The sequence below is a fragment of the Mesoplodon densirostris genome, chromosome 8 (assembly GCF_025265405.1).
Source record: "Mesoplodon densirostris isolate mMesDen1 chromosome 8, mMesDen1 primary haplotype, whole genome shotgun sequence".
NCBI lineage: Eukaryota > Metazoa > Chordata > Mammalia > Artiodactyla > Ziphiidae > Mesoplodon > Mesoplodon densirostris.
Window position 1 is genome coordinate 25,520,867 of NC_082668.1, and position 17,560 is coordinate 25,538,426.

Genomic DNA, 17,560 nt, shown 5'->3' on the forward strand with positions numbered 1-17,560 from the left:
TTCTTATTTTTATTCCATACTATAATATAATATATATGACTTGTGTTAGAAATATTAAGAAATCATAACTCACTTTAAACAATATGATATCTAAAATGTGCACCATACACAACACGAGTTTATATGATGAAAAATGGCAATTTTAGCCCTTGATAAAATAATTTCCTTGGGCTTTTCAGTCTACCACTTCTCACTAATTATTTCAATGTATATATTTATTTATTGACTCTCTTCTAAGAGTATGTGGACTATGACACATAAATACGTGTTAAGTAATAGAATTTTTAAGGTAAACTTGATTATTTTATGTATCACATACAGACAGAAAATTGCTCAGATGTTAAGTGTATATCTTTATGAATTTCCATAAATGAGATACACTGTCTAATCACCTCCCAAATCAGGTAACAAAACATGCAAGCACCCTAAAAATCTCTCTGTGCTTTCACCCAATCACTATTCCTCTCTTCCCCCAAAGTAACCATAACCTGACTTTAACGCCAAAGGTAAACTTTGCCTGATTCAACTTTATATGAATGGATTCATAAAGTATGTATTCTTTTGTTTCTGGATTCCCTAACTCAACAGTATGTTTTTGATAGAAGTAATTCAATAATGTTCCTTGCTTTGTAGCATCATTTCTATGAATATACAATAAATCATTTATTTATCAATTCTACTGTTGTTGAACATGAAGTAGTTCATGTTCAACATGGTGGCTGTTATAAATAGTAGAGCAGTGAACAGTTGTCACATGCTTTTTGGTGCACACGTGTTGCATTTCTGTTGATATTATGTATCATAGTAGAATTATTGAGTCACAGGTATGCATATTTTCAGCTTTATACAAATTTATACTTCTACCAGCAGTGTATGGGAATTTCAGTTTTTCTTGTTTTTACATTCTGGCTGACCCTTGATATCGCCAAGTTTTCCTTCCTTCTTTCCTTCCTTCCTTTCCTTGCTTTCCTTGCTTTCCTTCCCTCCCTCCCTCATTCCTTCCTTCCTTCCTTCCTTCCTTCCTTCCTTCCTTCCTTCTTTCCTTCCTCCTTCCCTCCCTCTCTGTCCCTCTCTTTCTTTCATGTTTATTTAGTATTCACCATTCTTGTAGATGTGTCGTGATATCTCATTGTGATTTTAAAATGTATTTTCATAATTACTAATGAAATTTAGAACTTCCTATGTACTTATGGCTATTTATATACCTTCTTTTATGAAGTATAGTAAGATTCGTAAAAAGAGGAATAAATAGATAAAACTAAGACAGGTGAAAATAAAAATAGGAAAACTCAGTTCAAATTCAGTGGTAAATTTATTACCTAGAAAATTGTTATCGGTGACTACACAAATTTAGATTCAGCTTCCTGGAAGCCAGAAAAAAAAGGAGAGATGTATGATAAATTATTTACTTCATGGCTTTTCCTGGCATCAAGAACAATGAAAATTTTGTTCCATGGATTTTTATAAAGGTAATGCTATAAACAACATTCCTGAAACAAATATGACAGCAAATTCAATTAACGAATGCTCTTAGTATCCTTTTATTCAAATGCAGAACCATTATTGGCATTAAGAGTCTGGTGTATATAATTGAGTAGATCTCTATACAGTCATAGAGATGTGAGCATATGTTATATGTTTCTACAGAAACATAAAGACTGTGTTTCTAAATATCATCTTATTACTATAAATATCAATCAGCAATCTTATAATGATGTCCATAAAGTACAGTGACTATTCAAGATAATTTAGTCAGTGTTTCTATATTCTAAAATTTTGCTGTCTGATACAGTAGCCATTAGCCATATGTAATTATTTGTTTCACTTATGTAAAATTAAATAAATTAAAAAATTCAGTTTCTTAGTTACAGTAGACATAGTTCAAGAACTCAATAGTTACAGGTGGATTTTGGTTACTATATGGGGCACCATATATATAAAACATTTCCATTATCATAGAAAGATCTATTGACAAAACTATTCTATGAGTCATATATATATATATTTTTTTGCAGTACGCGGGCCTCTCACTGCTGCGGCCTCTCCCGTTGCGGAGCACAGGCTCCGGACGCGCAGGCTCAGCAGCCATGGCTCACGGGCCCAGCCGCTCCGCGGCATGTGGGATCTTCCCGGACCGGGGCACGAACCCGTGTCCCCTGCATCGGCAGGCGGACTCTCAACCACTGCGCCACCAGGGAAGCCCGACAAAACTATTCTAAAGCCTTAAAAATATTGTTACCCATAACGTACAAAAAATATCTGTTACTTGGAATATTTAATTTATAACCTATTATCTGTTAGTACTAGTTAAAATTTATCATGTATCTGGTTGTAAGGATTAAGAATGAAAAGGCCAATGTGACTGAAAAATTGTACTTAGATCAGAACACCTCAGTACTAGCCATAGCTCACTCTTTACATCGGCTCTTTGATTTGAAGAAAATCCACCGTATCAATCAACTTTCTTACTACCTTTTGTATAACAAATAGGTTAACCTACAAACTCCAAAAGAAATCTGAATTCTCTGAATATTTTATCATAACCTCACACCTAAGGTATGACAGCATAAAGATCATTTAAGGAAATTCTGATGCATTCAAAAGAACAAAACTATGAGTTTAAAGATCAGAGTCAATCAACTCTTAGAGATGGCACAGCAGAACTTCTAGGAAGAAAGAGGCTTTCTTCTTCAAATTAAAGTCACACCTGTTGACATATTATCAGCTATTTCTTTTAGATGTTACATGTTTATCCACTTAAAAATGCCTAATGGAGATATTGAGAGCATAAAATAGTTTATTTATACATAACTCTGTACTTTAAACTGAGGATGACCTCAGCTCTGCATATTTCAACAAAAATATTTTTCTGTCCAGATTCATTTTGTTCATTTTAAAGACATTACTTCTGAGATTAAAAATGATGAGAACATCATTTTTGGTTTATCTCAGATATTGATTGAACAAAACCTCTATATGATTTAAATTTTTATTTTACTGATTTACTGACAATATTGCACCAACTAATATGAAAACAAAAGCCTTGACTAATGAATTCAGATTACACCATAATGTTCAGTTTTTTTAAATCTTAAAAATTTCAGTGTTATTGAGGTTTAACTGACATATAAAATCATAAAATAGGGCCTCCCTGGTGGCGCAGTGGTTAAGAGTCCGCCTGCCGATGCAGGGGATACGGGTTCGTGCCCCGGTCTGGGAGGATCCCATATGCCGCGGAGCGGCTGGGCCCGTGAGCCATGGCCGCTGGGCCTGCGCGTCCGGAGCCTGTGCTCCGCAACGGGAGAGGCCACAACAGTGAGAGGCCCGCATACCGCAAAAAAAAAAAAAAAAAAAAAAAAAAAAAAAAAAAAAAAAAAAAAAAAAATCATAAAATATTTAAAGTGCACATCATGGTGATTTGATATATGTATACATTGTGAAAAGATTTCTCCCATCTAGCTAATTAACACATCCATCACTTCACATATTTATTATGTGTGTGTGTGTGTGTGTGTGTGCAAAAACATTAAAGTTCTACTTTCTTATCAACTTTGTTACCCAATGTCATCTTCTCACGTCTACTCACAATGTTTTACACTAGATCCTCTGACCTTATTCATCTTACCGCTGATAGTTGGGACCCTTTTACCAACCTGTTTCTCCCAACTCCCAGTCCCTGGCCAAATACCTTTATATTTTTGCTTCTAAGATTTTGACATTTTAAAATTCCACACATAATTAATATCATGTAGTACTTGATTTTCTCTGTCTGATTTCCCTTAGCATAGTGCTCTCAAGGTCCATAGGTGTTGTCACAAATCAGGATTTCTTTCTTATGGCTGAATAATATATCATTTTGAATATATACCATATCTTTTTTTTTTTAGAATAACATCTTTATTGGAGTATAATTGCTTTACAATGGTATGTTAGTTTCTGCTGTATAACAAAGTGAATCAGCTATATGTATACATATATACCCATATCTCCTCCCTCTTGCATCTCCCTCTCACCCTCCCTATCCCACTCCTCTAGGTGGTCACAAAGAACAGAGCTGATCTCCCTGTGCTATACGGCTGCTTCCCACTAGCTATTTTACATTTGGTAGTGTATGTATGTCCATGCTACCCTCTCACTTCGTCCCAGCTTACCCTTCCCCCTTGCTGTGTCCTCAAGTCCATTCTTTCTGTCTGTGTCTTTATTCCTGTCTGCCCCTAGGTTCTTCAGAACCATTTATTTTTCTTACATTCCATATATACATGGTAGCATACAGTATTTGTTTTTCTCTTTCTGACTTACTTCACTCTGTATGACAGGCTCTAGGTCCACCCACCTCACTACAAATAACTCAATTTCGTTTATATTTTATGCTGTGTAATATTCCATTGTATATATGTGCCACATCTTCTTTATCCATTCATCTGTCAATGGACACTTATGTTGTTTGCATATCCTGGCTATTGTAAATAGAGCTGCAATGAACATTGTTGTACATGACCCTTTTTGAATTATGGTTTTCTCAGTGTATATGCTCTGTAGTGGGATTGCTGGGTTCTATTTTTAGTTTTAGAGGAACCTCCATACTGTTCTCCATAGAGGCTGTATCAATTTACATTCCCACCAACAGTGCAAGAGGGTTCCTTTTTCTCCACACCCTCTCCAGCATTTATTGTTTGTAGATATTTTATGATGGCCATTCTGACTGGTGTGAGGTGATACCTCATTGTAGTTTTGATTTGCATTTCTTTAATGAATAGTGATGTTGAGCCTCCTTTCATGTGTTTGTTGGCAATCTGTATATCTTCTTTGGAGAAATGTCTATTTAGGTCTTCTGCCCATTTTTGGATTGGGTTGTTTGTTTGTTTGTTTCAATATTGAGTTGCATGAGCTGCTTGTAAATTTTGGAGATTAATCCTTTGTCAACTGGTTCATTGGTAAATACTTTCTCCCATTCTGAGTGTTCTCTTTTCGTCTTGTTAATGGTTTCCTTTGCTGTGCAAAAGCTTTTAAGTTTCATTAGGTTCCATTTGTTTATTTTTGTTTTTATTTCCATTTCTCTAGGGGGTAAGTCAAAAAGGATCTTGCTGTGATCTATGTCATAAAGTGTTCTGCCTGTGTTTTCCTCTAAGAGTTTTATAGTTTCTGGTCTTACATTTAGATCTTTAATCGATTTTGAGTTTTTTTTTTTTTTTGTATGGTGTTAGGAAGTGTTCTAATTTCATTCTTTTACAGGTAGCTGTCCAGTTTTCCCAGCACCACTTTTTGAAGAGGCTGTCTTTTCTCCATTGTATATTCTCGCCTCCTTTATCAAAAATAAGGTGACCATAGGTACATGGGTTTATCTCTGGGCTTTCTATCCTGTTCCATTGATCTATATTTCTGTTTTTGTGCCAGTACCATACTGTCTTGATTACTGTAGCTTTGTAGTATAATCTGAAGTCCAGGAGCCGTATTCCTCCAGCTTCTTTTTTTCTTTTCCTCAAGATTACTTTGGCTATTTGGGGTATTTTGTGTTTCCATACGAATTGTGAAATTTTTTGTTCTAGTTCTGTGAAAAGTGCCATTGATAGTTTGATAGGGATTGCATTAAATCTGTAGATTGCTTTGGGTAGTATGGTCATTTTCACAATGTTGATTGTTCCAATCCAAGAACATGGTATATCTCTCCATTTGTTTGTATCATCTTTAATTTCTTTCATCAGTGTTTTATAGTTTTCTGCATACAGGTCTTTTGTCTCCTTAGGTAGGTTTATTCCTAGGTATTTTATTTTTTGTTGCAATGGTAAATTGTTTCCTTAATTTCACTTTCAGATTTTCCATCATTAGTGTATAGGAATGCAAGAGATTTCTATGAATTAATTTTGTACCCTGCTAGTTTACCAAATTCATTGTTTAGCTCTAGTAGTTTTCTGGTAGCATCTTTAGGATTCTCTATGTATAGTATCATGTCACCTGCAAACAGTGACAACTTTACTTCTTCCTTTCTGATTTGGATTCCTTTTATTTATTTTTCTTCTCTGTTGACTGTGGCTAAAACTTCCAAAGCTATGTTCAATAATAGTGGTGAGAGTGGACAACCTTGTCTTGTTCCTGTTCTTGGAAGAAAAGGTTTCAAGTTTTCACCATTGAGGATGATGTTGGCTGTGGGTTTGTCATATATGGCCTTTATTATGTTGAGGTAAGTTCCCTCTATGCCTACATTCTGAGGGTTTTTATCATAAATCAGTGTTGAATTTTGTCAAAAGCTTTTTCTGCATCTATCAAGATGATCATATGGTTTTTCTCCTTCAGTTTCTTAATATGGTCTATCACATTGATAGATATGCATATATTGAAGAATCCTTGCATTCCTGGGATAAACCCCACTTCATCATGGTGTATGATCCTTTTTATGTGCTTTTGGATTCTGCTTGCTAGTATTCTGTTGAGGATTTTTGCATCTATGTTCACCAGTGATATTGGCCTGTAGTTTTCTTTCTTTGTGATGTAATTGTCTGGTTTTGGTATCAGGGTAATGGTGGCCTCATAGAATGAGTTTGGGTGTGTTCCTCCGTCTGCTATATTTTGGAAGAGTTTGAGAAGGATGGGTGTTAGCTCTTCTCTAATTGTTTGATAGAATTCAACTCTGAAGCCATCTGGTCCTGGGCTTTTGTTTCTTGGAAGATTTTTAATCACAGTCTCAATTTCAGTGCTTGTGATTGGTGTGTTCACATTTTCTGTTTCTTCCTGGTTCAGTCTCGGAAGGTTGTGCTTTTCTAAGACTTTGTCCATTTCTTCCAGCATGTCCATTTTATTGACATATAGTTTCTTGTAGTAATCTCACATTATCCTTTGTATTTCTGTAGTGTCAGTTGTTACTTCTTTTTCATTTCTAATTCTGTTGATTTAAGTCTTCTGCCATTTTTTCTTGATGAGTCTTGCTAATGGTTTATCAATTTTGTTTACCTTCTCAAAGAACCAGCTTTTAGTTTTATTGATCTTTGCTATTGTTTCCTTCATTTCTTTTTCATTTATTTCTGATCTGATCTTTATGATTTCTTTCCTTCTGCTAACTTTGGCTTTTTCTGTTCTTCTTTCTCTAATTGCTTTAGGTGTAAGGTAAGGTTGTTTATTTGAGATGTTTCTTGTTTCTTGACGTAGGATTGTAATGCTGTAAGATTCCCTCTTAGAACTGCTTTTGCTACATCCCGTAGGTTTTGGGTCATCATGTTTTCATTGTAATTTGTTCCCAGGTGTTTTCTGATTTCCTCCTTGTTTTCTTCAGTGATCTCTTGGTTATTTAGTAGTGTATTGTTTATCCTCCATATGTTTGTATTTTTGCAGATTTTTTCCTATAATTGATATCTAATCTCATAGCATTGTCATCAGAAAAAATACTTGATATGATTTCAGTTTTCTTAAATTTACCAAGGCTTGATTTGTGACCCAAGAAATGATCTCTCCTGGAGGATATTCCATGAGCACTTGAGAAGAAAGTGTATTCTATTGTTTTTGGATGGAATGTCCTGTAAATATCAAGTCCATCTTGTTCTATTTGTCATTTAAATCTTGTTTTTCCTTATTTATTTTCATTTTGGAAGATCTGTCCATTGGTGAAAGTGAGATGTTAAAGTCCTCTACTATGACTGTGTTACTGTCAATTTCCCCTTTTATGGCTACATATAAGGTAGTTATCAATATGTATGTCCCTATTACCATTTTCTTAATGTTTTTGGTTTGTTATTGTAGGTCTTTTCTTTCCCTTGTGTTTCCTGCCTAGAGAAGTTCCTTTAGCATTTGTTGTAGAGATGATTTGGTGGTGCTGAATTCTCTTAGCTTTTGCTTGTCTGTAAAGGTTTTAATTTCTCTGTCTAATCTGAATGAGTTCCTTGCTGAGTAGAATAATCTTGCTTGTAGGTTTTTTTCCTTTCATCACTTTAAATATGTCCTGCCACTCCCTTCTGGCTTGCAGAGTTTCTGCTAAAAGTTAGCTGTTAACCTTATGGGGATTTCATTGTATGCTATTTGTTGTTTTTCCCTTGCTGCTTTCAATAGTTTTTCTTTGTATTTAATTGTTGTTAGTTTGATTAATATGTCTTTTGGCATGTTTCTCCTGGATTTATCCTGTATGGGACTCTCTGTGCTTCCCGGACTTCACTATTTCCTTTCCCATATTAGGGAAGTGTTCAACTATAATCCCTTCAAATATTTTGTCAGTCCCTTTCCTTTTCTCTTTTTCTTCTGGGAACCCTGTAATTCGAATGTTGGTGCATTTAATGTTGTCCCAGAGGTCTCTGAGACTGTCCTCAATTCTTTTCATTATTTTTTTCTTTATTCTGCTCTGTGGTAGTTATTTCCACTCTTTTATCTTCCAGGTCACTTATATGTTATTCTGCCTCAGTTACTCTGCTATTGATTCCTTGCTGAGAATTTTTAATTTCATTTATTGTGTTGTTCATCATTGTTTGTTTGCTCTTTTGTTCTCCTAGTTCCTTGTTAAACGTTTCCTGTATTTTCTCTATTCTATTTCCAAGATTTTGGATCATCTTTACTATCATTACCCTGAAATCTTTTTCAGATAGACTGCTTATTTCCTCTTATTTGTTTTATCTGGTGGGTTTTTACCTTGCTCCTTCATCTGCTGTGTGTTTCTCTGTCTTCTCATTTTGCTTAACTTACTGTGCTTTGGGTTTTCTTTTTGCAGGCTGCAGGTTCATAGTTCCCCTTGTTTTTTGTGTCTGCCCTCAGTGGTTATGATTGGTTCAGTGGGTTGTGTAGGCTTCCTGGTGGAGGAGACTGGTGCCTGTATTCTGTTGGATGAGGCTTGATCTTGTCTTTCTGGTTGGCAGGATTGCATCTGCTGGTGTGTTTTGGGGTGTCTGTGACCTTATTATTTTAGGCAGCCTCTCTGCTAATGGGTGGGGTTGTGTTCCTTTCTTGCTACTCATTTGGCATAGGGTGTTCAGCTCTGGAGCTTGCTGGTTGTTGAGTGGAGCCAGGTCTTAGCATTGAGATGGAGATCTCTGGGAGATCTTTCACCATTAGATATATGTGGAACTGGGAGGTCTCTGGTGGACCAATGTCCTGAACTCGGCTCTCCCACCTCAGGGGCACAAGCCTGACACCTGGCCAGGGCACCAAGACCCTGTCAACCCCACGGCCACCCTGATCAGAAGAGAAACTGTAAGCTTCATTCAGAGTTTTTGGGTAGGAATCTCCATAGGTCTTAGCAACCGTGCCATACGATTTCTGTTTCCTTATTAAGTCACCTTTTCACTTAAAGGAAGCACTTTACAACTTCTTTTTGACATATTCGAATTACCAGAATCAGTATTCTAGTGTTTTGGCACTGTTATTAAGTAAATGAGTGTCATTTGAACACAAGCACTATGATACTGTGACAGCCAATCTGATAACCAAGATGGCTGCTGATTCTACCTGTCTTCTTTATCTATTCACCCATTGATGGAAACATAGGTGGCTTCCATATCTTGGCAATTGTGAATAATGCTTCAGTGAACATGTGAGTGTAGATAACTTGTTTTCATTTCCTTACGATATATAGCCAGAAATAGAATTGCTGGATCCTATGGTAGTTCTATTTTTAATATTTTGAAGAATCTCCATATTATTTTCCAGACAGGCTGAACCAATTTACATTCTCACCAACAGTGTACAAGGGTTCCCTTTTCTCATCTTCACCAACTCGTGTTACAGGTTTCAGTGAGGTGATATCTCATTGTGTTCTATTTTATTATTATTATTTTTTTTGTGGTATGCGGGCCTCTCACTGCTGTGGTCTTTCCTGTTGTGGAGCACAGGCTCCGGACATGCAGGCTCAGTGGCCATGGCTCACAGGTCCAGCCGCTCCGCAGCATGTGGTATCTTCCCGGACCAGGGCACGAACGCGTGTCCCCTGCATCGGCAGGCGGACTCTCAACCACTGTGCCACCAGGGAAGCCCTCATTGTGATTTTGATTTGTGTTTTCCTGGTGATTAGTGATACTGGGCACCTTTTCATGTACCTGTTGGCCATTCATATGTCTTTTTTGGAAAAAAAAATGCCTATTCAGATCATTTGCCCATTTTTTAATTGGATTGTCTGTTTTTGTTTTGTTTTTCTATTGAACTGCATTAATTCTTTATATATTTTGGATATTAACTCCTTATCACTTACATGTTTGCTGATATTTTTCTCCCATTCATAGCCTTTTTATTTTGTTGTTTGTTTTCTTTGCTATGCAGAAGTTTCTTAGTTTGATGTAGTCTTACTTGTTTATTTTTGTTGTCTTTGCTTTTGGTGTCAAATCAAAAACTCATTGCTAAGACTAATGTCAAGGAACTTACCCTCTATGCTTTCTTCTAGGAGTTTTATGGTTTGAGGTCTTACATTCAAATCTTTAATTCATTTTGAGTTGATATTTGTGTTTGGTATAAGATAGGGATCTAGTTTCATTCTATTCCATGTGGCTTTTCAGTTTTCCCAATACCATTTATTGAAGAGATTATCTTTTCCCCATTTTATATTCTTGGCTCTTTGTCATAAATTTATTGACAGTTTATGTGTAGGCTTATTTCTGGATTCTCTAGTCTATTACATTGATCTATGTACCTGTTTTTATACCAATACCATATTGCTTTGATTACTATAGCTTTGTAGTGTAGTTTGAAATTAGGGAGTATGATGCCTCTAGCTTTGTTCTTCTCTCTCAAGATTGCATTTGCTATTCCGGGTCTTTTGTGTTTCCATATAAATTTTAGAATTGTTTGTTCTATTTCTGTGAAAAATGCCATTGGAATTTTGATTGAGATTGTTATCATCATCTATGTTTGAATCTGTAGATTGTTTTGGGTAGTGTGGACATTTTAGCAATATTAATTCTAATCCATGAGCATGGACTATCTTTACATTAATTTGAGTCTTTTTCAATTTCTTCATCAATGTCTTACAGTTTTCAGTAAACAGTTTTTTCACCACCTTGGTTAAGTTTATTCCTAGGTATTTTATTCTGTTTTTTTTTTTTTTTTTTTTTTTTTTTGCGGTATGCGGGCTTCTCACTGCTGTGGCCTCTCCCACCCTGGAGCAAAGGCTCAGGACATGCAGGCCCAGCGGCCATGGCTCACGGGCCCAGCCACTCCACGGCCATGTGGGATCCTCCCAGACCAGGTCATGAACCCACGTCCCCCCCAGCGGCAGGCGGACTCTCAACCACTGCGCCACCAGGGAAGCCTGGTGTGTTATTCCTTTTGCTGCGATTATAAATGGGATTGTTTTCTTAATTTCTCTTTATGATAACTTATTATTGGTTTATGGAAATACAGCTGATTTTTATATATTGATCTTGTCTCCTTCAACTTTACTGAATTTGTTGATTAGTTCTACTATTTGTGTGTGTGTGTGTGTGTGTGTGTGTGTGTGTGTGTGTGTGTGTGTGGAGTCTTTAGTGTTTTCTCTACATGCAGTATTATGTCATCTGCAAATAGAAACAGTTTTAGTTCTTACTTTCCAATTTAGATTTCTTTTGTTTCTTTGTGTTGCCTAATTGCTCCACCTCATAATTCCAGTACTATGTTGAATAAAAGTGGCAAGAGTGTACATCCTTTCTTTTTCCTTATCTTGGAGGAAAAGCTTCCAGCTTTTCACAATTGAAAATGATATTTACTGCTGGCTTGTCATATGGCTTTTATTATGTTGAAGTATTCACTCTGTATCCAGCTTGGTATAGAGGTATGTTCTACACTTTTTTTTTTTCTGACAGTGCAGAAATGTTTAAGAAGAATAAAAAGATCTGCTTAGAGCCAAGACTCAAAACCAACCCTTTGTCACATACCAAACACAGAAAATAATTTTCTATAAAGTTAACATTTTTAGCAAGAAGTAGTAGAAATAACATTGAAGTTCCTGAGACTAGACCAGTGAATGATTAATGTGCTCCTCTTGGCCAGCCAGGTCTGGGATAACTTCCTGTGTTCTCTTCTCACAGAAAGGTGTCACAGCTACCTCCTTTTATAGAGCCTACATAGGTGGGAAGTGTCTTCAACAGTCAAACCCATATCAGAGGACAATCACAGCAGTGCAAAATGTTTCTCTACAAGCAGAGACAAGTGACTTAAAACATCACAGTGGTAGTGTCACCCCTAAAGATTTCTTAGTAGATCCCATGAGGGCAACCCTGGCCTTCAAGATAATACTTACCTGTGAATGAGAGTTCTGGCCATATGGAAATTGCCCATTGTTTTTCTTCATCAAACATGAGGTTATGTTTCTTTCTTTTGTGCATTTGGTGCAGCCCCTGCCAAACTAGCTCCCTAGAATGGGGGCAGAGTCAGATGAGGGGCCCTGTTCCCCAGGCAGAGCCTCCTCTCTGCTTCTGTACGACTTTTTCTTCATCCACATACAGGGCAGTTGCCTGGCAGAAGATGGAGTTTTGCCACCTGCTGTAGAAGGAGATATCCAGGCTCAGCTTGTCCAAGAGAGCTGCATGATGTCATCACATTTCCCATGGAGTTTCAGGGCAGCCCAGTCATCCTTCAGGGTCCACTGAAAGTTCACAATATAGAATATTGACCTCCAGCTAGGAGGCTTAGTCATACCCTAGAGGCAAGGATATATTTTTAGAATCTTTAAGCTGGAACCTAAACACAGGATTGTGTCTGCCTTGCTGCAGTGTTGGTGGCCAACTCCGAGTTTGGAGGCTTCCCCAGGGCCCCCCTATTCCCAAAGTGCAGAGTTGTGTCCCAGAGCTGGGAATCACACTTGTGGCAGACCCAGACTGTCTGATATCAATGGAGGGCAGTGACAAACTGGGTGTAGAGGGAATGTACCTCACCATAATACAAGAAGAAACCTACCTCCAGACTATGACATAGAAACCCTGCATGAGTTTCTATCCATAGCAGTCCTTCTCAAAATCTCAGAAATAGAAGAGGAGGGAACATTTCCAAACTCATTTAGCAAGGCCAGCATTTCCCTGATCCAAATCCAGACAAGTACACCACAAGAAAATTATAGGCTAATATCCCTGGTGAACATAGATGCTAAAATCCTCAACAAAATATTAGCAAAAAAAATTCAACAATACATTAAAAGGATCATTCACCATGACCAAGTGAAATTTATTCCAGGGATACAAGGATAGTTCAACATCTACAAATCAATCAATACGATATACCATGTTAATAAAATAAAGGATAAAAATTAAACGATAATCTCAATAGGTGCAGGGAAAGCATTTGACAGAATTCAACACTGATTCATGAAAAAACTCTCAAAAAACTGAATTCTTTGTTGATAGGCCACTCCCATGGCCTTCTGGTCTGGAGACCTTATTTGAAGTTCTGAGGTTAATAATTAAATGGAAAGCAAATAAACAGCCTGTAGATTTTACTAAATATGGTTATGAAGTTACAGTATCAAGCAAGATGGAGGCTAGTGATTATCCTTATCATCCTGTTTTTTTAAAACTTTTAATTTTATATTGGAGTATAATTGATTAACAATATTGTGATAGTTTCATGTGTACAGCAAAGTGATTTAGTTATACATGTATCTATTCTTTTTCAAATTATTTTCCTATTTAGGTTGTTATGTAATATTGAGCAGAATTCCCTGTGTTATATGGTAGGTCCTTGTTGGTTATTCATTTTAAATATAGCAGTATATACATGTCAATCCCAAACTCCCAATCTGTCCCTCCCTGCCCTTCCCCTCCTATCATCCTGCCTTAAGGAAATCTTGCCATTTGCTCAGCAAAATTATATTTACTTGAGAAATTGAATGAATGCATTTATATTTGTATTTTTCACACAATTACTCTAGGCTTTTACTCATATCAGTTGCTAGAAAAATATAAACATTTTCAAATTATGCAGGTCCCATGTCAGTGCTTTGGTATAATATGAGAGGGCTTTGCACTATTCCAGTATCTTTCATCTGTTCCTGCAAACACATAAAATCGACTTTTAAAACTGCTCTCTGGGCTTCCCTGGTGGCACAGTGGTTGAGAGTCATCCTGCCGATGCAGGGGACACGGGTTTGTGCCCCGGTCTGGGAAGATCCCACATGCTGCGGAGCGGCTGGGCCCGTGAGCCATGGGCGCTGAGCCTGCGCATCCGGAGCCTGTGCTCTGCAATGGGAGAGGCCACAGCAGTGAGAGGCCCGCGTACCGCAAAAACAAAAACAAAAACAAAAACAAAAAAAAAGACAACTGCTCTCTTATGATCGTACAACTCATTAGAGTTCCTGTTGAATTTCTACTCATTTCTGAGACAACAGTTCACCACTAAGCCCTCATGCATAGAATGTGGAACTATTACTGTTTGTACCCCCATTCTCCTCCACAAGTATGTTTTATTAATTCGTTCAATGAGTGAATCATGAATACTGTATTATAAAGTGTCAACTATATGCCTGGCTCTTAGCTAATCACTAAGGACAGAGTGATCAGGAAGGTGCAGTCTTGGTCTTTCAGAGAAGGCCGACATTAATTGCAACTGAGAATGTTAAGTATTCAGCAGCACAAGGTGCTAGGTAAGAAATTGTCATGAGCACCTGACTTTGAGTATGTGTGTATGGTGTGTGTGTGTTTGTCCTCTCCAGGGAAGGCTTCTACCAGAAGTAGTGCTTAAATGGATATTTGAGGGATGAATGGAAGTTTGGTAAAGATTAGAGGAAGAGGTACTCATAGAAGCTAGTTAGTACAAGCAGTAACTGATGATGGCCTAGAATGACATAAAGAAGGTGGAGCAAATAAGTGAATGAGAATAGGTGTAAGGCCTTCAAAGAATGTTGATTATGTCCTTATAGTCACAGCCTAAATGAGCTTTCTGAGGCAATTACTTTTTCTACGCTTACCTTCCTTTCTATTCTGTCTCTATACTCACAATCTGTTGCTGGAAAACAAGTTGGGTCATTCGAGTAAGAGGCAAGGCAAACAGGCTGTTTGCTTGGTTTGCTGAGGGGAGAGATGTCTTCTCTTCAGTCTGGAGTATTGGGTGGGAAACAGCAAACTTATTGACCCATAAAATTCCCTTACCACCATTTAGTATCTGTAAAAGAAAACAGTGTGCATTTAGTAGGACAAGCTCTTGTTATTAAAAAAAATTATGTTGAAAACCAACTTTTAATTTTAATATGGGCTATAATGATTTCATTTAGAATCATACTCAATATTTTATTATTCATTAGGAAAGAAGATGTCCAGTACAAAATGATAAATAGATTGAGAGGTTGCAATGAAACAACCTCTGGAAGCTGGAAGTGCAAGATAAATATGCCAGTATGGTTGCTTTCTGGTGAAAGTTCTCTTCCTGGCTTCTTGTAGTCTTTCTTATTGTTCTGTCCTCACATAGTGGAGAGAGAGAGAGGAAGGGCTCTCTCTCTCTGGTGTGTTTTTTTAATAAAATCACTATTCTAAGGGATCTAATTCTAAGGGATCAGTGCCCCTCCCTAATGACCTCATTTAATCTATTACTTCCTTATACTCCTTATAGGCCTGTGTCCAAATACAGTCATATTGAGGGGTTAGGGCTTCAGCATATGACTCCTGGGGAGGGAGAGGCCAATTTGGTCCATAGCACCAATAATAAGTGAGAAAGTCAGAGTTTCAACAAGTGGTTATAATAACAACTGTACTCTCTGAACCTTTAGTTTCTACTGCATTCCTAAAAGTAAATGGGAAAAAAAGTACTTGCTATAGAATACTGGGGAAATATCATAAAACACTCTTTTCTCTAAGGTAGCAGGAAAAATAAAAGTTATAATACATTTTGGGAAAATATATGTAGAGTAGCCATTTTCATAATGAGTTTGTAACAGTTTCTTTTGATATCAAATAAATAGCATATGCACACTAAGATGAAATATGTAATAGGCATTTAAAAATGGTTACGTTTAATATCTCAACATACAGTCTGTATTGTTATTAAATAAGGAAAATTTTCATATGCAGAAAATACAGAGAACTCATCTAAGTTGAACATTTCAAGTGTCTGTGACAACAATTTTATTTTCATAGAAAGGATTATGAATCTTCATGTAAAGAAATTATGGAGTCAGAAAGTCTCCAATATAGCACAGATGCTATTAAAGTTAAGAAAATGGAAACATCTAAAATGCTTATTGTATGTTCTGATATACATGTGGATTTAAATTTAATCCAATAAAATACATCAGGAGAGTGTTTTTCTGAGTTAAAATTATTTTGAAACTCTACTTCCATAGTTTCCTTAAAGTATAAAAGAATGAAAATGAATAAAGTTCCTTAAACTATATATTTAGTTACTTATTGTCCATCTAATTAAGAAATTATGATACAGAAAAATACATACATATATATATATATATATATATATATATATATATATATATATATATATATATATATATTTCCCTTTAGATAAGCAGTTACCAGCATGTAACGCCAGAAGTGTTATAGTATTGTTCAGAGTGATGCAACTGTTACTGGCATATTTTGGCAGTTTCTCTTTAAGATGTCTATCTCCTTCCCTGATAAACTCAGTAAGCAGTAAAGCTCACCTTCTTAGTGTTTTGAATTCTCACTGCCTCTAACCATCCAATAACACTCTCAACATCTCCATATGAAATCCATGTTTCTTATGTTGCATTTCAAGACTACTGAAGTGTCTTCCTTATCATCATTATTCCTTTCCTCTTCTTCTAAATATCAGTTGTATTCTATTCCAGTATAAGCTCTTGCCTTAGCCATTTTTATATATTTCAAAATTTGTCTCTCCTTTTCCAGGTCTCTTTTCTTCTATGAAATCTTTCTCCAAGATAATTAAGCATATTATATAATATGTTATAGTAGTATGTACCACGGAGAAAAACCAATGAGAGAGTATCCTGGAATTTTAAATAAGGTGATACGTGGAAGGCATCACTGAAAAAGTGACTTTTGAATGAAAGCCTAAAGAAAGAGAAGGAATTATAGCCTTGTAGATATAAGAGGGAAGCACAATCCAGGCAGAAGGAACACCGGACGGAGATGCTAAGTCAGAAACATGCCTGGCATGTACAAGATGCTCATCTTTAACCAGTTCTTTTTTTCTGTTTTCAAGCTTTATAAATATTCTTTAAATAAGGGTGATATAGACCGTAAGAGAAGAGATCATATAGCACAAAATAAGCAAATATTTAAATCCTTTCAGGACTTCCCTGGTGGTGCAGTGGTTAAGAATCCGCCTGCCAATGCAGGGGACACGGGTTCGAGCCCTGGTCCGGGAAGATCCCACATGCCGCGGAGCAACTAAATCTGTGCACCACAACTACTAAGCCTGAGCTCTAGACACCACAAGCCACAACTACTGAGTGCATGTGCCATAACTACTGAAGCCCACGCACCTAGAGCCCGTGCTCCACAACAAGAGAAGCCACTGCAATGAGAAGCCCGTGCACTGCAACAAAGAGTAGCCCCTGCTCGCCGCGACTAGAGAAATCCTGTGTGCAGCAACGGAGACCCAACACAGCCATAAATTGAATAAATAAATAAATAAATAAATAAATCCTTTCATCAAGTAGCTACTTTTTTGCAATATAGTTTACAATAATATATATTAACCT

General features: G+C 36.8%; 1 pseudogene; it reads right to left on the minus strand.

The window, feature by feature from the left end:
* Positions 1–11,444: 11,444 nt before the first annotated feature.
* LOC132494709 (NAD-dependent protein deacetylase sirtuin-7-like) lies at positions 11,445–16,394 on the minus strand (annotated as a pseudogene).
* Between the last annotated feature and the right edge of the window lie 1,166 nt (positions 16,395–17,560).